We start from the raw sequence: 25,124 nt of genomic DNA on the forward strand, positions 1-25,124 counted from the left end.
CTAGTTGGTTATCTTCTTTTAGATAATTACTATCCCTGTACTTCTGGAACAGGCCCCAGGGTATTACTTCCTTTTCCTTTACTACTGGAAGGTTAAATTAATCTGCTTTTGACAATCTGCTGGATTCAACCAGTTCAAACTGACTTAGGGCTATTATCTTGGTGTACTTAAACAGAAAGAGCATCAGGATGGAAGGATTTGGGGTTTGGGCTTGGTTGTTCTTTCTTTAGATAGTCAAAGGAAATATTCTCTAATAGAATGAATCTGTGAGATTCTCTCTTCCCCCACCTTGATCCCATAACCTTCAATTCCAAACTGTATTCTTTGTTCTTGCTAGCCTTATGCCCATTACTAACAGCATGGGGAAGAGAATTGTGCTGTGTGATGATACTGGGGGGGGTTTACATTAATATGTCTTTTCAACTTTAAAAAAATATATTTCTTGGTTTGTTTTTTTGCAGGGCAATGAGGGTTAAGTGACTTGCCCAGGGTCACACAGCTAGTAAGTGTCAAGTGTCTGAGACTAGATTTGAACTCAGGTTCTCCTGAATCCAGAGCTAGTGTTTTATCCACTGCTCCACCTAGCTGCCCCTAAAAATATATTTCTTTTGGGGGTCTAATGACCCTTTTGTAGATATCTGTTGGGCAACACGTAATAGCAATTGGAACTGAAGATGATCAGGTTAGGTACTACGAAAAAGAAAAATATGCGAAAAGGTATGTGAAAACAGGAAGCCAGCTGGTTACAGATAATAAGTTCCTCTCTTTATCCAGTAAGATGTAAGCCAATTGTAAACAGCTTTTCATTTTTGTCATGACATCCTCAGAGGCTACTACAATGCCTTGTACTTTTTTTTTTTAATTTGACCTATGATTTCATTTGCATAAGCAACTTCCAGTGAGTTTCTTCCCTCTTCCAATTTAGGCTGGCAAAGGCTCAAACAGTTGCCTAGGACCAGTAAGGTTAATTTATTTGCCCAGGGACAGACAGTCAAATGAGTGAGAGGTAAATCTTGAGCCTAGGTATTCCTAATAGTAACATGGGCTCCCTGTCCATTAACATCATTCTCCTGCTTGTACACCTTCTTGGAGATAGTCTCCTCTTAAAAACTGGTTGTTCCATCAAGGGAGAGATGGGTATTTGAAGACACATTTCATTCTCTATTTCAGATTTGACTCTTCCCTACTATTTAGGCTCAATTCCTGTCCTCACGTCTACTGTACCTCTGTGGATGATTGGGTGGGCAACATAAATTGAATGATTATAACTGCTCCCCTGGGAAGGGGGCATGTTTTAATTGAGTAGATTACCTTTTAGGTCCCTCAACAACTTAATGAAGTGGCACAGTGGATAGAGTGTTGGGCCTGGAGTCAGAAAGACTCACCTCCCTGAATTCAAACCTGGCCTCAGACACTTTCTAGCTGTATGACCCTGGGCAAATCACTTTACCCTGTTTGCCTCAGTTTTCTCATCTGTAAAATGAGTTGGAGAAGGAATTGACAAACTACTCCAGTAATTTTTTTGTTTGTTTTGGGTTTTTTTAAATTAATAAAGTATTTTATTTTTTCCTCATTACATGTAAAGATAGTTCTCAACTTTTGTTTATATAGGCTTTCCAATTTCAGATTTTTCTCCCTCCTTCCCCTCCCTCCCCTCCCTCCCCCCTCCCCTAAACAGCAGGTAATCTGATATAGGTTTTATATATATATATATACATACATACACACACACACATAATAACACTAATCCTATTTTTGCATTAGTCGTGTTATAAGAGAAAAATCAGAGCAATGATGAAAAACCTTGTTTTGGGTTTTTTTGCCCAAAAAAGATCCCAAATGGGATCATGAAGAGTCAGACATGCCTGAGAGACTGAATCCTGTTCACCATCCTACAGAGAGATTCGTGGTTGTCAATGGTTTTCCTAAAATATAGTGTCCAGAACCAAACATAATACTTTAGATGTGGACTGTCTAGAAGAAGTCACCACTCTTATTATGGATACATAGTATGCTTCCCTTAATGTAGGCCAGGTTGGCATTAATTGGTTGTTTTTGTTTGTTTGTTTATTTTGCTTTTTTTGTGGCGAACTGTTGACTCATATGGAGTTTGTAGTTCCAAAATACTTCCAGATCTTTTCCCATGCAAACATTTTTACCCTGAGTGGAAATTTCTCTGTCTCTCTACATTTGCCTTAATCCTTAGCCGTCTCACTAGTTATTAAGTAAGGGAGGAAAAACTGAGAGAAAACGGATAGATCAGCATGACCATTTCAGGAAAATCAGCTTCCCCACTGGCAACAGGGCACAGAGTCATCTTCAGAAAGGAGGGAAGGCCCTTTAATAAGGAAGGATACCATCCAGGTGTCAGGATCATTAAGGGAAAAACAGAAGCAGGTGTGCCCTGTGGTTGGGAGAATCTCTCACTGCCTCCCCGTGGGGAGGGCCAGGAGAGGCTACAGGGGGAAGCAGGTGTTTTCAGCTCTCCAGGAAGTACTTAGGAATGTCAAGAAGTGGCCCCAAATCTGGTGTGTCTTATACATGCCCCTGTCTCTCTACTCATGCACCCACCCCAGTTCAGGCCCCCATCATGTCTCCCCACATCACATAGAACACCCTTCTAATTGGTCTCCCTGCCTCAAGTCCCTTTGCACCCCAGTCCATCCTCTACTCATCCTCAACTGCCAAGGCACTTTTCCTAAAGTGTAGATTTGAGGGCATGTCAGCCCCTCTACTCAATGAACACCACTGGTTCCTAATTACTTCCAGCATCAAGTATAAGGTCGTTTGTTTGGTATTTAAGGCTCTCCACAATTTGCAATTTACCTTTCCAGTCTTGGTAAACTTCACTCATTTCCGTGTTCTCTGTAATTCAGCTAGAATGTTGTTCCTCACACAAAGGACCTTACCTCCTCTCTTTGTAACTTTGCACTGGCTGTCCCCCAGGCCTAGAATGGTCTTCCTCCTCACTGCCACCTTTTAGGATCCCTGGCTTTCTCCTTCAAGGCTCAGCTCAAATCTTACCTCCTGCATGAGGTTTCTTCCAGTCCTCCATCCCTCCACCCCTTCCTGTCAGAGGTTTCCTTTCGTCTATGATATATAAACCTTATATGTGTCTATTTATTTATTTGGTTTTTATCTCAGTACAATGAAAACTCCTTGAGAACAGGGAGTGTTGTTTTTGCCTTTCTTTGTATCCTCAGCACAGTGATATGCTTGGCAGCTAATAAGGTTGTCTATTGATTGATTGATTGATTGCTTAACTGAATGAATATTGAGTGAATATCTTTGGATGCCCTGAGTGAGTGAGTAAATAAGGGCCAGTGTGGAACCTGAGGAGAATCCTTGTCTTTGAACTGTCAGGAATCGCCTCAGAAGGGGAATGGAGTGAGAATAGATAATGTCCATCAAAAGAGATTTGTAACCAGGTTAGAACTAGCCCTTTTCCCAAGCAAATTCACAGAGCATATGTCAATATGAAGTGAGCAATGACCAAAAAAATCTTTTAAGATTAGATTCTGTCCACTACCATGTTGTTAACCTCTGAATCCCCTCCTCTCTTGGGGTTTGAAAAGAGAATCTCTGAAGAGCCACTGGGTAATGGAGGAGACAGAGAAGAACAGGATCCAAACAAATACCTTGTGCAAGTCTGAAGGGACTTCCATGGAGTCATCTCTGCAAATTTTCACCAGGAACATAAATATTTTCAAATGTTAGATTTTTTTTAGGGGAGAAGGGGAAAAAGATTCCCTCCTCTATGAAGAACAAGCAATGGGAACCGGGAGCTATAATACTAATCTTTCCAAAACCTGCAATCAGTTGCTTTTCCAAATTCTGCCGCTTTTAAGCTTTGCTCCTTTTTAAAGTAATAATGCTAAAAGTGGAGTGTTAACAAACCCAATACTTTCAGCATTTTAAATCTGTCTGGGAGTAGAGATACTATAAGCATAACTGATATTTAGCGGAATCTGTCTTTTTGATGATAATTATAGCATTCTGAAGTAGGCTTTGAGCACATCTGTATACATGAACTGCCACTTCAAAATTACTTGCTTCAAGGGGACATTCAGTATCTTGCAAAACTTTCAAGTTGGATAACTACTGTTTAAATGGATAGCAGGTGTTTGATCTATAAATAAGAGTGTGTACTTTGCACTTTAGTATTCTGTTTACCTGCCTCACAGAGCTCATCTGCATCCCACCAGGATATTGACAAGCCCATGAGAGGATGTATGGGTGATCTGCCAGTATAGGGCAGCTGGAATAGAACACTTTTAGAATTGGAATGATGAAGGGGACTCCCCCCACCCCAGTCAAATTTCTGAGCTAGCTCAAGTGAATTGGAATATGTATCAAGTCTAAAAAGATGTGAGTAAATAAGATATGATGAATGATGGCTACTGGAGACATTGCTAAGTACATCTACTGATATGAATAATAAAATTGGGGTAGGAGATGAACCAGAGACATTTGCTGTCTATACCAAGGTACTAACTACATTTTTCTCATTCTATCAAGTTAGTATATTTTAGTTGCATCATTTAGTTGCAAATTGTTTGGAAATAGGTTTCTTCCTACTAGGGGCTAGCTTTGTTTAGTCCAGCCATTCAAGTTATAGCCTCCAGACATTGTCCTTCATGGACCATAAAGGTGTCTCATATGTCTCATATGTCCAGACAAGTTGGCCAAAATGGACTTTTCCATTTGAGAACTTCCAAGAGTTTCTGAACTTTCTGCTTTTTCCCTTAAAAAAAAAAAAAACATTAACAGGGCCTAATTTTCTTATTCTGAGTCACCTCGGACTATCAATTCTATGGTTAAGAAGGAGTGACTACTTGGTTTCTAGAGAGGGTTTAAACTAAGACTTAAATTTGAAGTGAGTAATGAAGAAATAAAGCTTTAGACTGTAAACTCCCCGAAGCCAGGAAATACATCTTCTTCGTATTCTATAAATACCAGAAGTGCTTAATGTATTTTATATCTAATGAGAATTTGATGTGTAGAAGAAAAGACTCTTAGCATGTAGGGGCCTAATGAAATAAATCAAAATCACAAGGGGACAAGGGAACAAGGAGATTATTAATTATCCTTGTCATTCTCTTCATCCATAAAAAATATTTATTATCTTCTTTGTTGGATCTGTATTTAAATCCTGCTTCTGATAGATACTACTTAAACTAGTCACCTAATTTCTCTGGGCCTCACTTTATCTATAAAGTAAGAGAATTGGACTAGATAGCATCTGAGGTTCCTTCCAATTCCTTCTATGAGTATCCATACTGCTTCAGGAGTACTGGGATTCTATGATTTTTTTCAATTGGTGCTATGATGAGATAGATATTTCTGATTGAAACTTTAGTATGACACCATTTTTCCTCTCAGTTTTAAAAGAATATATGTATGTATATGTATGTATGTATGTATGTATTTATATATATTAGAGAGAGACCATATATAATTGAATCTATATGTATACATACATATATTTTTTTCTTTGTCTTTGTTGAATAGTTTCAGTTGTGTCCAACTCTTTGTGACCCCATTTGGACTTTTCTTGGCAAAGATACTGAAGTGGTTTGCCATTTTCTTCTCTAGCTCATTATATAAATAAGGAAACTTAGGCAAACAGGGTTAAGTGACTTGCCCAAGGCAAGCTATTAAGTTATCTGAAGCCAGATTTTTACTCAGGGAGATGGGTCTTTCTGATTCCAAGCCTGGCACTCTATCTACTTTGTCACCCAGCTGCATATTTGTGTGTGTGTGTGTGTGTGTGTGTGTGTGTGTGTGTGTATCCATGTGTGTGGCTGCCAGTCTCTCAGAAAACAAAGAAAAAAGTATCATAGCCTTCGATCTGAAAAAATAACCTATGCAGTTAAAAACCTTTATATCTTTAATGTAACGGAGCTCAAGTGAAAAGGCAAATTCTTATATTTGCTTCCCTCTAGAATGGGTAGTGCAGTTGCATGGCAGTAATCAAATTCACCATTTCTTAGGAGTCTCCCTGATTACAATATGAAAGTATTTGAATCGCCCGCTAATTTTTTCCATCATCATTTTTACTTTGGTAGCAGCTAAAAGAGAGACTATTTGGAGATTTAATTGTTTCCCATCAAAATTTTCAAGGAGTAGTAATGGCTATTAAAAATGGAAGATGCTCATATCTTGTTATTCAGTTAACTAGTAATTAAAGTGCAATTAAATTTTTCATGGTGTAGATTGTTTTTTTTTAAATGACAAACTCTGGGCCCTCGAGATGTGTGGTGTTAATTCATAGCCATTTAATACCTCACTTTTCATCAGCTACAATAACTGATAGGTCTCTGAGAGCACAGAGGCTAAGTCACAAAGTATTATTTTGTTATTAATGGTGTGTTTTTATTTTATTTGGTTTCTAAGAGACCAGGAAATAGCTATCAGCTCATGAATAAAAAGCAATTTTTGATTGCATAGCTGGATGCTGTTACTGCTGTTACCAATATTATGGTACCAATTATATCTCTCCTGTCTGTTTTTCTACCTTCTGGAGTACAGGGCCTGACCTAATAGTTCACAGGTATTATTGTTACTCAGGAGTCAGACAGAGCTATCCCCATTTTATGGATGGAAAAGAAGGGGCACGGGAAGTTGAAATGAATCTTCACTTCCTTGTCTTCATGCACATTTTTAAAAGGCCATACACCAATGGGGGAAATAGTTTCAAAGTAAACATCCATTACTCAATCAGCATATGTTTTTTTAAAAAAATATTTTATTGAGGCAGCTAGGTGGCACAGTGGATAAAGCACTGGCCCTGAATTCAGGAGGACATGAGTTCAAATCTGGCCTCAGACACTTGACACATACTAGCTGTGTGACCCTGGGCAAGTCACTTAACCCTCATTGCCCTGCGCATATATATATATATATGTGTGTGTGTGTGTATGTATGTATATGTATATATATATTCTTTATTTCATTAAATATTTCCCAATTACATGTAAACATTTTTAATAATGATTTAAAAAATTTTTGGTTTGCAAATTCTCTCTTCCCTCCCTCTCTCTCTTCTCTCTCCTCCTTAAGAAGGCAAGCAATGATACAGGTTATACATGTAAAGTCATGCAAAGCCTATTTCCGTATTCACCATGTTGCAAAGGAAAACACAAACAATTAAAACAATAAAAATAAAGTTTTTTGGTGGGGCAATGGGGGTTAAGTGACTTGCCCAAGGTCACACAGCTAGTAAGTGTCAAGTATCTGAGGCCAGATTTGAACTCAAGAACTCCTGAATCCAGGGCTGGTGCTTTATCCACTGCACCACCTAGCTGCCCCAAAAATAAAGTTTTTAAAAAGTATGCTTCAATCTGAATTCAGAATTCATCAGTTCTTCCTCTGGATGTGGATGGCATTTTTCATCATGGGTCCTTTGGGATTGTCTTCAACCAGCACGTGTTAAGTGCTTGTTATGGGTGAAGCTCTGGGCTAAGCACTGGGGATAAAGAGGACAAGCTAAAGGAGACCCTAGCCTCAAAGAGTTTACATTCTAATAGGAGAGACAAAGTTATAAGTAGGTACAAAGAAGATTGATACAGAGTAGATGGAAGACTGTTGTTGATCTATCATTCTTGAAGAGGACTAATGGTATTGAGAGAATGCTCTATTTACTTGCATGTAAATTGGATGGATGAGTGGGGTAGAGGGGCCCAGAGTCATCGACATTGATCTTTCTTCCACAATCATTAAGAAGGAAGTTCACCTTAGAAGGGAAGGCTCTAGCAACTGGAAGGAATCAGGAAAAAGCTTCCTTCTGTAGGAAGTTCCTACAGAAGGGAGTGTTTGAGCTGAGTCTTAAAGGAAGCCCAGAATTCTAAAAGCTGGAAGTTAGGTGGGGTTGAGCATTCCAGGAAGTGGGGACAGCCAACAAAGAGATGAGAGATGAAATATATGTGAGAGAACAAGTAAGCCCGGGAGAAGAAGAGACATACATTACAAGCATGCAATAAGACAGGAGGTACAAGAGCCAGCATTGAGCATTTACACCTTAGAAATCTGCAAACAGGCTTGCTTCATTATTTTGTCAGTCATTAAGATTTAAGAAAGTAAAGGAGAAAAATGTTAATAATACAGATTAAATTTAAGTTAACATCTGTTTGTTAAACGTTTCCCAGCATACCGCTGAATGCAGCCCATCAAAGACAAGGAGAAAAATCCTGAGTTCCCCGTGAATTTCATTCCTACATAAAGTTAAATAATTAACAATGAAACCCAAATGTCCTGATCCTCTAATCTAGTCTTTCCTAGAGTCAGCTTCCCCTTGAGAACTGGTAGTACCTGCATCGGGAAACACAGAGTCTAGACTACTGAAACGACTTAGTCCCAGAAGCTTGAGGAGTTACTTCTATTCACAATGAGGCTAAGTGCTTCAGGTTCTAGGTTAATCTCTATTTCCTTTCTTTTGGGGGGGGCAGGCAATGAGGGTTAAGTGACTTGCCTAAGGTCACACAGCTAGTAAGGGTCAAGTGTCTGAGGCTGGATTTGAACTCAGGTCATCCTGAATCCAAGGCCAGTACTTTATCCACTGTGCCACCTAGCTGCCCCCTTAGTCTCTGTTTCCTAACCCATACTCCAGCCTCCATCCCTAGACAGGTAAAGGCAACCATCATCCCTTCTATCACACTGATTCCTCACAACAGGATAGTGACTGAAAAGCAAACAAACAAAAAACTGCATTGTCATCTCATAGAGAAAGCTCTTTGCCAAAGGATAGTAGACTTAAGAGAATTGCTGATCATACTTAGTATAGCTGCTTACCTTTCTTAATCTCTTCTTGCCCCGCTTCCCCCCAGGACTGGTGTAGGGAAAGGAGCACTAAATTTGGAGTCTGGAGGCCAAGGCTTGAATGATGACTCCAACATTAGTTAAGTGACCATGGGCAAGACACCAAGTCTCAGTCTCCTCATTTGTAAAATGGGGACAACAGTACCCTAGCTAGCTCTCCCTTAGGGTTGGTGTGGGGACAGTGCTTTGTAAACCTCAAAGCACCACTTAAAATTATTTCTTCTGGAGCTGGTTTTTGACCAACTATGTTATAGGGCAATAATCACTGGTAGTTTCCTGAGATAATGTCATATGGTGCTCTGAACTGCTCAGAGATCAGGCATTCTAAAAAGAAAGGGGAAGTGAGGGTAGGGAGGCAGCACAGTCAACTCTTATATATCCATCACAATGGAAGTAAGTATTGATCAGGGTGACCAGAAGCAAAGCTGGCCCCCTAGAGGAGTAGGATTGGATCCTGTTTATAGGGGATCATCACTTCTGAGGAGCCCACGATTCTGCACAGCATGATGGTATAGCTGCTAAGTTGCCTGACAGTAGAAGCAGAGATATGTCTCTAGACCCAGCCATCAGATAACAGCCATTCATTTACTCTATGTCTCCCCCTTTCAATCCTGATTTCACTCTGCCTTTGTTCCCTAAAACTAGAATGAACGTTCCCCTGCCACCCCATCCCCTTCTCCATTTGTAGAAATTCCTGTCCCCTTCTCCATGCTTTTGACCAGGCTGGAATTGTCCTCAGCCTCTTAGAATCCTTAATTTCCTTCATGGTTCATCTCACGGGCCACTTCCTTCATGAGGCCCTTTCTGATTCTTCTTTGCCTACTCCTCCCACACCAAATTCTCATCCATTCTCTCTCTTTCTCTCTCTTTCTCTCTCTCTCTCTCTCTCTCTCTCTCTCTCTCTCTCTCTCTCTCTCTCTCTCTCAGCATAATTCCTGATACATAGTAGGTATTTGATAAAGCTTGATTGATTGATTGGAACCTTCTCTGAATCAAAGAATCCTAGGGCAGGAAGGACAATCTAGTCCAACCATAAATAAAAAGGAATTCCCTCTACAAATCCCATGGAAGAGGTCATCCAGCCTCTGCTTAATGGCCTCCAATGAAGGGGAAAGCCACCGCCTCCCAACGCAGCCCACTCTTCACTTGGAAAGAAGTCCTTGTTAGCTTCTTCTCCACTTCCATCCACTGATCTTAGTTATGTGTCCTATGAAGCAGCCCTCCTATACCTTTCCCTCCTCTTTCTCTTTCCTTTAATTTATTCCCATATCCTTCCCTTTCCCTTGAAATTAAGAGATGGATTGGATGGCATCATCACAGCAGGTGATTCTTGTTTTGTAGACCACCTTTCTTCCTGAGTAAATACTGTGTTGCTAACCTAGATGAGCTAGCTAACTGGGATTTGGGGAGATTGAAAGTGGGGGGAGGTAATAAATTGTGCTGAAGTCCTAACCATGCATTTGACAAGTAATGGGCCTAAGTCTGTATTCTGAAAGCAGATTTATCAGGCAGGACAGAAGATACTGAATCTCACATTAGATCACAGAATAAATGACACAATGCATCATCAGTTTGAACTGAGAATAGAACACAATTTTCTTTTGGCTGTCCAAAGTCACTAATGGGGTGAATACTGAATATTGATTTCCAAATGGTGACTAATAGTTGGCAAAAAAAAGAGGCAAAATATTCTTTTGTTCCTACTTATCCCTCCCCCCATGCCAAGGGTCTTGGCAGTGGGGGTAAAATCAATCTTTATTTGTCCAATACCCATAAATTAAAAGAACACAATTCAAGCAGGAGAGCATTATGATATATCGGAGCAGATGGCTGTTATTTGATATACTGCCTATCAGCAAACTGTTTACCATCATCGAAAAGGAGATGGAAATGATTCAGTGGCTTGGACACTTCTGGGGAAATAAGAGTCCTAGCCTTTAATCCTTTCTTAGCATTTGGCTTGCTGTGTGACCGTAAGCCATTCACCAGACCCCCAGTTCCTTGCCCACGATATAGCTTCCACAGAAGTCATCACTTAGCTGATTTCAAAGATCTATGTCTACATCTTTATGGGCCCTATCTGTGCTGATGAAGCTCCCAGCCCCCCTATGCCTTGGTTTCAAGTTGCTTTGATTATCACAGTTAATCATTCGCTGAGTGGCCAACTTTATATTACCTAGACCTGGAGTCAAATCTCTTCCAGTTTGGCAGGACCCATCAGAGCTTGTGATCCACAGGCCCAGCCTTATAAACTTCAGGATCATCAATTCCAAACCCTCATGAGACCTTGGTGTAGGACTTTCCTAGACGTAATCTTGCCTTCTTCCAACCTAAAAGTGTGATTGTTATTAAATATTCTAATTCTTCCTCCTTACCAACTAATAACTAGCAGTTATGTAGCATTTTAAGGTTTGCAAAGTACTTTACAGCTATTTCACTTGATCCTCACAACAGTCCTGGGAGGGAGGTGCTGTTATTACCTTCATTTTAGAGATGAGGAAAGTCAGGCTGAGAAAAATTAAGTGAATTGCTCAGTGTCACTCGGCTAGGAAGTGTCTGAGGCAAGATTTGAACACTCAGATCTTCCTCACTGAAAGGGCAACAGTCTGTTATCCACTGTGCAAACTACCTCCTGGCAGGAGCATGTTTCTATTATTATTATTATTATTATTATTATTTTTGCAGAGCAATGAGGGTAAAGTGACTTGCCCAGGGTCACACAGCTAGTAAGTGTCAAGTGTCTGAGGCTGGATTTGAACTCAGGTCCTCCTGAATCCAGGGCCAGTGCTTTATCCACTGCGCCACCTAGCTGCCCCCTGGGATCATGTTTCTAACTCTATGAAAATAATCATCATCATAATAAATTCTTCCTTTTACTTCTTCTTCCCTCCCCTCCCCACTCCAAGATACTCCCATGCCTCCACCCCAACACAATGGACTTCCTTCGACAAATTTCCAGCCATCTGGCTTCAGACTTGTGGGATTGGAAGGTCACATTGGGTATCTCCAAACATTTTAAAAGTTCTTGAGTGGGAAAGTACTCAATTATAAGTAATATTACTTTGCATGATTCCCTTCAACAGTGTTGTAATCCATGACAGCTTTGGACAGGACTATGAGGGAGTGAGCATTTGTACACTGAAAGCTTTTTCACAGGATCATGACAGATAACCTCGTGGAAGGTGGATGTCACTTTTCTTCATCCCCCTGGGAACTCAAGGGATTCCTCTACCTGGTCTTCTCTCTATCAGCTCATTTTTCACTTTGGTGTTCATGCCACTATCTTGCTTTATGACCTCAGATGATGCTCTAACAGTAATAATTCACATTTCTTTCGCAAATGGAAGTTTACAAGGTCCTTGCCTCACAATGGCCTGGTGAGATAACTTAATTTCCTTGGGCCTTAATTTTTTTTATTTGTAAATGAGGGAGACCAGTAACATCTAAAATCCTTTGAGTTCAGCACTTAGATTCTTCCTTAAGATGCTGCCTCTAAGGTGATTTCTTCCAGAAGCCCCTTCTTTGACTGATCTTTTATTAGACCAATGGTCCTCAGAATTTTTGGTCGAGGACCTCTTTATACTCTTAAATGTGATTGAGGACCTCAAAAAGCTTTGTTTTAAGTGGTTTGTGTCTATCGGCATTGTATTAGAAATGAAAGCTGATAAAGTTTTAAAATATGTATTATTATTAAATATATGTTAAATAATGAGTACAATAATATAATAAATCTATATTTTAAACCCATTAGCTGTTAATATAAATAACGTTTTTCTTAAAAAAAAAAAGAGACTATATTTTCCAAAACAAAAATAAAATAATGAAAAGTAGTATCATTTTACACATCTTTAATGTCTGGCTTAATATATGGTGTCCACAAAGCCTTAGTGAAGTTTTAAAACTACAGAAGACAGCTGGATTTTCATATCAACATCTGCATTGAATCTGTCGTGATGTTGTTTTGGTTGACATATATGAAGAAAGTCTAGCTTCATATAGACAGTTGAAAAAGGGAAGAGTATTTTAATTGATCAATACTATCTTGGTATTATTATAAAAAAAAGTTTTTACCTCAAGGACCCTCTGGAAGGGTCTCTGGGACTGCTAAGAGCTCCAGGGACCACATTTTGAGAACTGCTGTGTTGGTACAGAGGACATTATCATGCTCCCATTGAGTATTCGCTCCTCCCTATCTCTTTACTTTCAAGTCCTGTCCAATGAAAGAAGCATTTATCAAGTCCCTACTATGTCACAGTGGAGATCTCTATAGCTGTAAGATGCAGCCCATGCCCCAGAAGGAATTCCCCAGTATAACATACCCATCAAGTGGTCAACCAAAATCTGGTCAAAGACCTCCAAGGAAAGAAAACCCACAGCATCCCAAGGCAGCCCATTCTGCTTTTGAACAACTCAAATTGTTAGAAAGTTCTTGACTTCGAGCCTAAATCTTCCTTTCTGAAACTTTTACCCATTATTCCTGGTCCTGCTCTCTGGAGTCAACAGAGTAAGTCTGAACCCATGCCATATGACAGACCTTCAGATACTTCAAGACAGCTACCATGTACCCCCCTCCCTCCCTACTGCCCCCGGACTTCTCTAAGCTAAGTATCCCCAATCCCTTTAACCATTCATGATATCATTCACCACCTGGTTGCCCTCCTCTTCATGTTCTCCAGTTTATGGATGTCTGGGGATACAAAGATAAAGTGAAAGAGATTCTTTGCCCTCAAAGAGCTTACATTCCCCTAGGCATTTCCATTGAGAAACCTTGTGCACATCCAGGCATGTCTGCTACACCCAAAGCATTCTAAATGGTGTTACAGGTTTGGAATGATAAGGTTTTCTCTGTAACTGTTTCTGTCTCTAAAAAGCCTTGTGTAAATTGCTTTTAAAAAAAAAGTTGCCATTTGTCACCAGCATCTCTGCGTGTACCCCAATGAGACATATAAACAGCTGGAGGCAAATGACAAAACACTTCAGCATATGGCAAGCAATTCATAAAAGAATCCCTAGTCCAGGATGACCATTTTTCACATCACAGTTTGACGTCCTGGCAAACCACTCCAGAGCCTCCCCATTAAATTAGCTTCTACAAATCTGGTAATGAGGAGGGATTTCAGAAGCTGCCCAGCCATCTCATCTGCCCGGCCTGCTCCTGTGGATTGAGACCATTTATGGTTTTTAACTCAATTCCAAAGTACTGGCACTAGGATAGGCAACCAGAGGGAAGCCATAAATAGTAGAGGAACAAAAAGGGAAGGTTTCCTTGGGTGCATGTGTTCCCTCCCTACCTAGTCCTTGGCTTGGGACAGGATGAGGTGTGAGAATGATGAAATACCTTCTGGGCTTTCAGGTTGCTTCATGATAGCTCACTAGCTACTATTTATGGAGTGCTCTAAGGTATGCAAAGTGTTTTGCATATGTTATCTCATTTGTTCCTTACAACTAACCCTATGAGGTGTTTTTATTCCTATGAGGCTGCTAGGTGGCCAAAGAGGATAGAGCTTCATGGAGTCACATTAACTTAGAATAATATCATATTTATAGAGATGCAGCTAGGTGACACAATGGATAGGGAACTGGACCTGGATCTGTATTCAAATCCTAGCCCCATTAGTTATAACCCTAATTGAGGCCTCAATTTCCTGATAGCTACCAGGAAAAAAAAAACAAACAATGAAAGACTTGAGCTAAATTATTTCTAAGTTCCTTTTGAGGCAACAGCACCTAGAGGTGGCATTGAAACTAGTAAAATCAGGGTCCAAGGGGCAGCTAGGTGGCGCAGTGGATAGAGCACCGGCCCTGGATTCAGGAGTACCTGAGTTCAAATCCGACTTCAGACACTTGACACTTACTAGCTGTGTGACCATGGGCAAGCCACTTAACCCCCATTGCCCTAAAAAAAAAAAAATCAGGGTCCAAGCCCCCTTCCTGGAGCTAACGAGGTGGGGAGTTTCTGGCCATTTACACTCATTCCAAGTCAGCAAAACCTAAACAATGAGCCATGGACACTTGAATTGGGGGCTATTATTGACCATTCAATGAAAGTGTCATGGGGTGCAGAGCACCCCAGAAGTTCTCTGGGGCACATCAAGGAACCTTCTCCTTGAGAAACTAAACCAGAGGACAGATAACGCCTAGAGAGATAAGCTGAACCAAATCAGACCGAGCTAGCTTCAGATTCCTACCCTTCGTTCTGGTCTCTCTTACCCTGGGGAGATAAATTTGGGTGTGGCTGCAGCCTTTCTGTTCTGAAGAGGGATCTGTAGCCACCCCTCACCCAATTCCTCTAGTCACTACCAGTGGGGGATGGTCCTCCACTCCTCACCCAATTCCCCCAGCTACCACCTGTGGGGGATGGTCCTCTCTCACTAGAGGAACTTTTCACAAGCAGATGGTCCACCCCCATCAGTCCTCTATAAAAGTACCTTCCAGTCTCCTGTTTGAAGAGATTTGATACCTCTGAGCCATGTGCTTTATGCCAATCTCCCCATGAAAAGTCCAAGGATTTCTTTCATGGTTTCCCTCCCCCCACCCTTCCCTTCCCCTGCTCCTAAATAAACTACCACCTTATTCTAACTACTTTTGTGTGCAAGAGGGTGTAATTCTTTAAAGAGGAATTCCTAAGAACCCCACCCCCTAACCAACCTGTACCCCACTTCCCCTCATTTCAAAAGTCAGAGTGATTTGGATTTAAAAGCCTGGTCAGATAGGTCCAGTGTTTGGTTTGTTTTTTAAGCCTGTTTTTTTCAGAACTACATTTCTAGAAATCATAAATGAAAACTACTGGACAATGACTTTGTACAGCTCTGTCTCACTTACACCCAATTCACACCCAAGCCAAGACATCACCCTCCTGATGTCATTGGTCTTCTTTGAGAATAAAGGATGAACAATAACAAGGGGTGGGGAGATGAGGCATACACACAAATAAGCTTAATACAAGGGTAAAACACAATCAGGGCAAAAGAGAGCTCCAGGAAAAAGGGTCTGGGAAAATTCAAAAAGAGAGAATGAGACAGAGTCAGAGTCAGAGTCAGAGTCAGAGTCAGAGTCAGAGACAGAGACAGAGACAGAGACAGAGACAGAGACAGAGACAGACAGACAACTTCCAATTTAGGGGACTAGGTAAAGCTTTCTGGAGGAGATGATCAATTAGCACTGATGTCACTAAATTGATATTAACCTTTGAAGGTGAACCATGAACAAATATTGAACTAGAGAGTTCAGTTAGCTACATTTTCAGGGCTCAAGATTGCTAATAAGGAGTGGTTGTCCCTTCTTTTCCCATATAGGCCAGTTATTTTATTTACTGTGTGCTATGATCACAGACTGTATACTTGATCCCAAGTCAACCATCTATGAAAACATGTGTTGTTGATTACAAGGCAGGATAAAGTATGTATATGACTGTTCTAATCCATCACAGTTATGGGGAGAAACTATTTAGAACTCATGTCCTATTAACATTAAGTCAGTGGTATTACCTTTGTGGACTAAAGAAAATACGTTTAAGTAGGATGGGTGCCTATTCTCTACCTGCCCACATGAAACAAATTTTGTGAGAAACAACAGGGACTGAGAGCTTGAATTAAGTGTGTGTGTGTATGTGGGGGGAATTAGCCTCAAGCAAACTTTTGTATTGAATTTATCCCAGCTCTTGTTTATTAAATACGGATGCTCCTTCTGTCTGCCTGGTTGGCCGCAACAATTGCTCCAGCAATAGATGTGAATACCTGTTCTGTAAGTGCAGGTGGTCAGCTGGTGTGGAGGGAAGCAAGAATTCTCATAGTTCATTCATTAATGAGCATCTTCGTGCCAAGGAAAGGGCCTGTGCTCTCAGTGCCTAAAACCATAATGCAGAGGCAAACATGGAAGCATGATTTACTTCCATGATTAACATTATTTATGCTTTACACCAAGGCATAAAAATGTTCATTTGCATAAATACACTCATCACTTAAGTCTCCTTTAGGGTAACTCATTCTACTTCTTGTCGTAAATATCCTGTGCTCTGTGCATTCAAATCCCATAAAGCTTTTTTATTATTTTTTTTTTAATTGGAGGATGGAGGAGAGGGACTGCTTGGGTAGGAGCAGGGCTGGATGTGTATTTTGCACATTTGCCAGGGTAGGTTGCTTCCCAAACCTTTATAAAGGCTTACTTAGTCTTAGATTGAATTTTTTGAACAAATGCCCCCCTTGCTCCTCCATACTCTTTTTTCCAAGATCCCTCTCCCCGGTAACCCCATCTCTTTGTTAAAAATTCTCATTGTTGACAACAATCCAAGATAACTCTGAAGGACTTGTGAAAAATGCAATCCATCTAAAGAGAAAGAACCGATGGTATCTGAATATTGACTGAAGCATAATTTTTTTGTTAGTTTCTTTTTCTAAAGTTTTTTTGTCTTTTCTTTTACAACCTGACTAATGTGGAAATGTTTTTCATGACTACACATGTATAATTTATATTGAATGGGAAGGGAGGGAGGAAGAGAATTTGGAACACAAAGTTTTAAAAATCAATATTAAAATTCGTTTTTACATGTAATTTGGGAAAAATAAAATTCTAAATAGAAACATTAAAAAATTCTTATTGTTGGACTATAGTTTCTATAAAGTTGAATAGGAGGATATAGATTTAGAGCCAGAGGAACTATGAATATTATCTAATCCAACCCCTCATTTTACAAATGAGTAAATTGAGGCCCAGTTTGAAAGGAAGGAAGGAAGAAAGAACCATAGAAATAAAAAGAGAAAAGAGGATAGAAGGACAGAAACTAGGTGCTATAGGGAGAAAGTTCAGTAGGGATTAGAGAGAAAGGAAAGTATGAGGGAGGAAAAGAGATTAATAAATAGAGAAGCTAGGAAGAAATGTGGAACAAAATAACAACAACAACAAAACATTTACAAAGCACTTTACAGTTTGCAACATATTTCCCATAGATTATCTCATGTGATCTTCATAACAACCCTGGGAGGTCGTTGCTTTTATCTCCATTTTATAGATGACAAAACTGAGGGTCAAAGAAATTCAGTGATTTTCCCAAGGTCATACAACTAAGGAAGATCATCATGCTCCAAGTAAATAACAGTCTAAGCTTTAGAAGGCACCTTGTAGATCATCTAGTTTGGTCCCTTTATTTTACAGATAAATAAACCCAGAGACACACACAGTAAGTAGCAGAGCCGAAATTCAAACCCAGTTCCATCTCCAGTTCTAGTATTTTTTTTTTTTTGTGGAGCAATGAGGGTTAAGTGACTTGCCCAGGGTCACATAGCTAGTAAGTGTAAAGTGTCTGAGGCCGGATTTGAACTCAGGTACTCCTGAATCCAGGGCCGGTGCTTTATCCACTGCGCCATCTAGCTGCCCCCTCTAGTATTTTTTTCTTCTTAGTATCCAGCATCCCAGGCTTCAGGAAAAGCAGGACAAGGAAACTGAGGTTTAGTTGCCTCTTAGGACTTTTTTTTTCTTGGTCTTTGTAATGAATGGACAAGGATGGCAGATGGGACTTTCCATTGAGTTTGTCTGTGGGGGCTCTCTCAAGGTGACAGTTAAGACCCTTCTCTCTTTGGATTGTGAACTGTGGACTGTGGGCTCCATCCCTTCTGCCTGTAGTTGTTATTGCCTCTGGCTTAAACCATAAACCACCTCTTGCTGTGCTGAGGCCAACTGTGAAGGGTTTTAAGCCAAGCACAACAAGGCCTTGCTCTGTGGTATAACCAGCAGCTTGCAACGGAAGGGCTGGAGGCCAACCAGCTGTAGGTTTCTTTCCCTCGCCCACCCCCAACGCCTGAACGATGTGAGAATCATCTGTGTTCTCCTTGCTTCTGAAATTGTATGTAGTAGCCTGGAGTGGTGGTTTGGTTTGGTTTGAAATAGGAGAATTACAAGTCTCCCATTCATATATGACCCTGCACATTGATGCCTTCTGGGACAAGATGTTACCTTATTTCTGAGTCCCAGGTAATGACATTTGGAGATATTGAAAATGTTTAAACCAATGTAATAAAAACACTCATACCTCTTGAAAATGAAATTCTCCCAGAATGCACAGAAATCAGAGCATAAATGGGAAACTTTAAAATCTCTTTTTAAAAATGTTTTAAACAACCCAGATCCAAATCTGCGTGAGTTTATTGGTGTAGAGACTTTCTGATATGGAGTCTTCTTCTACCAATGCAGATTAAATGAGTGATTGGTCTGACATCTATAATCTTTACTGCATGGCACACTAAGACACCAAGCAGCTTACACCATGGTCATATCAACAATATGTATAGGAGGCAGAATTTAAATTAAAGTCTTCCTGACTGCAGGCAAGTCTGTCCCTCCGAGCATGACACCACACTGTCTAATTCTCCACTATTACAAACTTGCCTTATTCTTGACACCCAGATGCTATCCAGGGGTACCAAGCCAACTGGCAGGTATCATCTGTTGTGGGCCCCAATCCTACTCTATTTGGTCATTTCCTACATTTATGATAGCAGTCATTTGAAATGAGGCCTTATGGGAAACATAAGCTATTTGATGTAGAATCCTATGTAGTTGGTATCCTGCAGTTCTTGTACTTTAATGGAAAGTTCCTTGTAGGGCTTATTTTGAAAACCTTTCCTTTCTACCCAACAGAAAAAGCAATTTAATCCATCACTTGATTTCTGAATGTACTAGCTGGTGCTTATGAAATATTCATGGCTCCCTCTGTCCTCCCAAATTCATCGTTATTACTTAGAGGCATTGTGACTTAAATCTTTTCTTTTCATTCCTAAATAAATTGATCGGAATATTGACATCCTTTGTGGAAAGGAGATGGTTGGCATCAGCCAACATTTCACTGAGCATTTAAAAGCTAGAGATTGGAGCCATTATGACAAAAGATTTCCCATAATGGCTACACAGGATGTATATGGCACACGGAGGTGATGGAGCCTGACTCTTCACTGTAATGGTTTCCAAATTCAGATGAGGGTATGGGACAACTTTATGAATGAAAACCGAGCTAATTTGGACCCCACTCATTTGCAGTGTAGAATCTGGAGAGGACTTGAGCTGATGATCACCTTTGTGAACAAGAGTGGACTAAACAAATGAAGAGCACAAATGAGGTTTTATGGGGAATGTTCAGTCTACTTAAGAAAGCCAACTATTTTGAAGCACTCTTAAAGCCACTTCAAACAACATCCATTTGCCTATAGACACTGCTAATTACAGATAATAGATAAGGTCCTTCTGATCTATTCATTAAAGGAGGTCCTGGCAGAGCCCCTGCTTGGCAGTGTTTCGTTAGATTTTCTTTGGGTGACTAGACTAAAAAGCAATAAATCTTCATTTCATTTTATTTTATTTATTTTTTTTTTTGCGGGGCAATGGGGGTTAAGTGACTTGCCCAGGGTCACACAGCTAGTAAGTGTCAAGTGTCTGAGGCCGGATTTGAACTCAGGAACTCCTGAATTCAGGGCCGGTGCTTTATCCACTGCGCCACCTAGCTGCCCCTTCATTTCATTTTAAAAAAAAATAATGTTCAGGTCAGAGTGTTCACTAATTCAAATGGTCCTTCATTCCCACTTAATTCTCATTGGGGGCATTTGACTGTGTTTTGATGGGTTGGTTTAAAAAAAAAACAATAAAAATTTGATTCTTGAGGCCTATTGCTGGTTTGCTCAAACTCTAATCTATAAAGCCTGAGGAGAAAAATCATAATTAATCTACCTTGGAACTTGCTACAGTCCTTATATGTATAATATCCTCCCCCCTTTTTTTAAACAGTATAGCAGACATTTAATGATACTGACCAATGTAGAATATTGTTCCAGGATATGGGAAAGATGTAAAGTTTAAACTAGACCTGCTTCCTGCCCTCATGAAATTTACAATCTAGGAATACTTCAGGTGAGGTGTGTCTTATTGTGGTGGTGTGGACAAAAAATGCATGGTTCTGTCAGGCTTCTGGGGGGTGCACTTTCTGAACACTGATCTACCAGTTTTACAAAATGTCAGATTGTCCTAGTACTTACTGTATGTTGCTGTCAACCATTCCTTGGGTTGATCCAGCCAATCATAGGGTTTACCTTGAACTGAGTTTCCTTTTGGGAAGCTATCAAGTGTTGTCATTTTGCCACCAGTAGATTTATGCTACTGAAATTGCACCAAATTGAAGGAATTTGATGTAGTACTAGTGGTACTAGTAGTGACTCAGGGTCAGATCAGAACAGAAGAACATGTGACAATCACCACTTGGAGATGGTCAACTTTATCTAGAACTTTTTGTTTCAGTGGCTTCCTCTTCTCTTAATCTTTTACATGCATAATATTTCCTTTGGAGTTATACTCTTTCCTGAACTTGTACTCATGGTTTGAGTTCCCTAGGGGATGACTATGCCATGTTTAAGGTACTCTATGGATGCATTCTCCCAGGACTATAATTCACAAGCCCCCATCACCACACTTACTTTTATTAATTTTTTTCATTCAATAAAAATCTGCCTTCTCTCGCTCCTACCTCCCCTTATTGAAACTGAAAGAAAAATTAAATCCTTGTTAGATATGTCCACTAGGTATAGTGTACATAGCAAATAGTATATACATATATGTATATATGTATGTATGTATACACATACACAGTCTCATTCTGAGTCTTTCACTTCTCCATAAGGGGGTGTGTAGATGTTTTATCATTAGTCCCCTGAAATCATGGCCAATCAGAGTTCTTAAGTATTTCAAAATTGTTATTAATGTATAAATTGTTGTCCTAGTTCTGCTCACTTCACTCTGCATTAATTTATACAAGTCTTCCCAGGTTTCTTTGAAACCATCTCCTTCATAATTTCTTACAGCCAGTAGTATTCTATCACATTTGTATACTACGTCTTGTTCAGCCATTCCCCAGATGGATACCTCCTTAAATGAAAAAGCATTCATTTAAATAAAAGTAAATGTGCTGGTGGAGGCTTGTGAATTATAGTTTTGGGAATATCTACCTACAGAATACCTCAAATATGGAGTAGTCATCCATTCTCAAAAAGAATTATTTCAGGTAAATCCTTAAAGTTTATTCTGCTTAGAACTAATCTCTCCTTTAATCTATTCTCCCTCTAATTACTTCTCCCCTTTTCCTCTTTTTTCTCTGTTGAGTAAAATGTATTTCTGGACCCAATTGTTTTTATATCCTTCCTTCTTTTGACTAATTCGGATGACTAAGTTTCAAGTGTTATTTTCTCTTTTCACATGCCTTCGTCCTTGTTTGTATATTCTACTTTCATCTCATGATTATGTAAGATAATTTTCCCTAACCTTCCTCTCCCTCCCAGTATATTCCTCTTCACCTCCCTTTACATTTTTATTTTAAGACCAAGACATAGAATCATTCCTAAGCCTTTTGATTCTATGATCTTTAATGATAATAAAGTTTAGAGGGGATAAATGCTTCATCCCCTCATATTAGAACATGAGCAGTTTATCCTACTTTTAGCTTCTTATGATTATACATTCATGTTTACCTTTTTCTGTTTCTCATGACTCCTCTGTTTTGTACTTCAAAGTTTGTAGATCTGGTCTTTTCATCAAGAATGCTTTCAAGGTATTTCATTAAAGGCCCATTTTTACCTTGTAGAATTAGATTCAGTTTTGCTGAATAAGCTATTCTTGGCTATAAGCACATAACATTTCCCTTCAGAAATATCACATTCCAAACTTTCTGTTTCTTCATAGTGGTGGTTGTTAAATTTTGTAAGATCCTGACTGTATATCCATGGTACTAGAATTCTTTCTTTTTGCCTGCTTGCTCTTTTTCTCTTTTACCTGGAAGCTCTAGATTTGGGCTATCCTTTGTCCAGGAGTTTTCATTTGGGGGTTTCCTTCAGGAGGTGAAGAGTGGATTATTTTTATTTCAACTTTGCCCTCTGGTTCTACAAGATATGGATAGTTTTAAGATATCTTGAAATAGGATGGCTAGGCTGTTTTTTGGTCATGGCTTTCAAGTAGTCAATTGATTCTTAAATTTCTTTTCTTCTCAATCCATTTTCTAGGTCAATTGTTTTTGCTGTGAGATACTTTATATTTTCTACGTTTTTAGTCTTTTTGACTTTGTTTTAATATTTCTTTTTGTCACATGGAGTCATTGACTTCAATTTGGTCCATTCTAATTTTTAGGGAATTTGTTTTTGGGGCAGTGTTTTGTATGCCAAGTTGTTAATTCTCTTTTTAATTCTTTCTTCTAGAATTCCCATTTCTTTCCCCTTTTTTTCCTCCAATGCTTCCATTTCATTTTAAAACTCTTTTAAAAACCAAAAAACTCGGGGCAGCTAGGTGGCACAGTGGATAGAGCACCGGCCCTGGAGTCAAATCCAGCCTCAGACACTTAATACTTACTAGCTGTGTGACCCTGGGTAAGTCACTCAACCCCAATTGCCTCACTTAAAAAAACAAAACAAAAAAAACTCTTGCTCCATCTCTTCCAGAAAATCTAGTTAAATTTATGCCTAAGTTGTGTTTTATTTTGAGGCTTGCTTTGTAGATATTTTGGAGTTCTCCTCCTGGGTTTGTGCCTTGAGGATCCTTGTCACTATAAAATCTTTTTATGGTGGTATTCTTTTTAAAATTTTGTTTGCTCATTCTCCCAGTGTACTTTCTAACTTCAGGCTTAATATTGAGTATAGACTCTTCACAGTTCTGGAGGGCAGATGTGGGCTGATCCTATTGGTGCTTTTTTGCCATATTGAGTATTCTGTTTTTCTGAGCTCTCAGAGTTGGTTTAGGCTGGGGACCTGAAAACTTTCAGTGCTTTGGAATAATTTGGGGATGGGGAATAAAGCTCAGCTATACTTCTTGTTACTCTGCCATTTTGGCTCCCCCTCCCTCATTTACTTTTAGGAGTCAGCCAGAGGACACTTCGAGTCAAAGCATATGCATTTGTTGAAATTGCATACCAAGAATAGTAACAACAAAACATGTCCCACATCGACTTGGAGCACACTCCCCCACTAATATACACAGCACCATTTAGAGTAGAGTTCATAAGTAGGCAAGCATAAAGGGAATATATAATTAGGGCAGTTTTCTTCATTATTTTGTTATTTTGCTCCCTTACTCTTTTGGACTCCAGAATTTGGAGAGGGCTTGGGCTGATGATCACCTTCATAGCATCTATGAACAAAATAGAAGCCTAAGTAAATGAAGTATACATATGTGATTATATGAGGAAGTGCTTGGCCTACTTAAGGAAGCATTGCATATTCTCTTTTCTGATATTGTCTCCATACCCTTGGGTGTAACATCTTTGCTGGGATGATTGCTCTTCTGAGTTTCTTGGGCCTTCTCTGCATAGCTCAACTAGACTCTGCAGCCGGAGTCTTTAGGTCTGCCCCATGTTGGGCCCAGCATCTCCTCCTAAGTAAGTTGCTGTACAACAAGATGCTACAACTGCTTCACTGCTGATAAGACTTCACACACCTTCCATCCCCCTACTGCTTCTTTGACATCTTCTGTCCTTTAAGAATATGGGTACAGGGGGCAGCTAGCTGGTACAGTAGATAAAGCACCAGCCCTGGATTCAGGAGGACCTGAGTTCAAATTTGGCCTTAGACACTTGACACTCACTAGCTGTGTGACCCTGGGCAAGTCACTTAACCCTCATTGCCCCACCAAAAGAAAAAAAGAGTATGGGTACAGTCCCAGTAACATACAGAAAGAAAGTTGACTACTAGATATAGATTATTTGGCCATAGCAATCCATGAAGCAAAGATAAGGGGGAAAATTGTTCTTTATCCTAACCTTTCCATTTCTACAATGACAATGGTTAGGTAGTAGAAAAGGATGCTAAGAATCATAGATTTTTGAGACCTTCTATACATATTAATTTAACTGCAAGTGTGCTAAATGTGCTTTGTCCAGCAACCAACAAATTGATATAACATTGGGAAAACCAAATTACACCAAAGTTGATATTCTTGCAATAACAAACCTAGGAAACAAAAGGAATTTATAACTAAAAGGAAGTATTGTGTACTCGTTATCCTTAAAGAAGATGGCAGAGTTAGCTCTATTGGGTACTGAAAGACAACAAGAAACACCATTTGGTCGTCTTATCACCAGCCCTCATGATTAGCATAAGCAGAAAGACAACATTAAGGGGGTGGAGCCAGGATAGCAGAAGAAAGGCATTAACCTCTTGGAGGTCCCCACAAAATCACTCCAAAACCCTCAAAATAATGCCATAAGAGAATTCCTGGAGCAGCAGAACCCACAAAAGGACAGGGTGAGATCATTTTCCAGCCAAAGGGTCAGTAGGAAAGGTCTGCTGTACTGG

At 39.8% G+C, this 25,124-nt stretch overlaps 1 protein-coding gene across 3 annotated transcripts in view; it reads left to right on the forward strand.

Annotated features, from left to right (window-relative positions):
• The window catches only part of SMYD3 (SET and MYND domain containing 3), a 1,026,564-nt gene that overhangs the window by 937,670 nt on the left and 63,770 nt on the right, over window positions 1-25,124 (forward strand). The gene's annotated exons all lie outside the window — the stretch shown is intronic.

This window comes from Dromiciops gliroides, chromosome 4 (genome assembly GCF_019393635.1).
Source record: "Dromiciops gliroides isolate mDroGli1 chromosome 4, mDroGli1.pri, whole genome shotgun sequence".
Classification (NCBI taxonomy): Eukaryota; Metazoa; Chordata; class Mammalia; order Microbiotheria; family Microbiotheriidae; genus Dromiciops; species Dromiciops gliroides.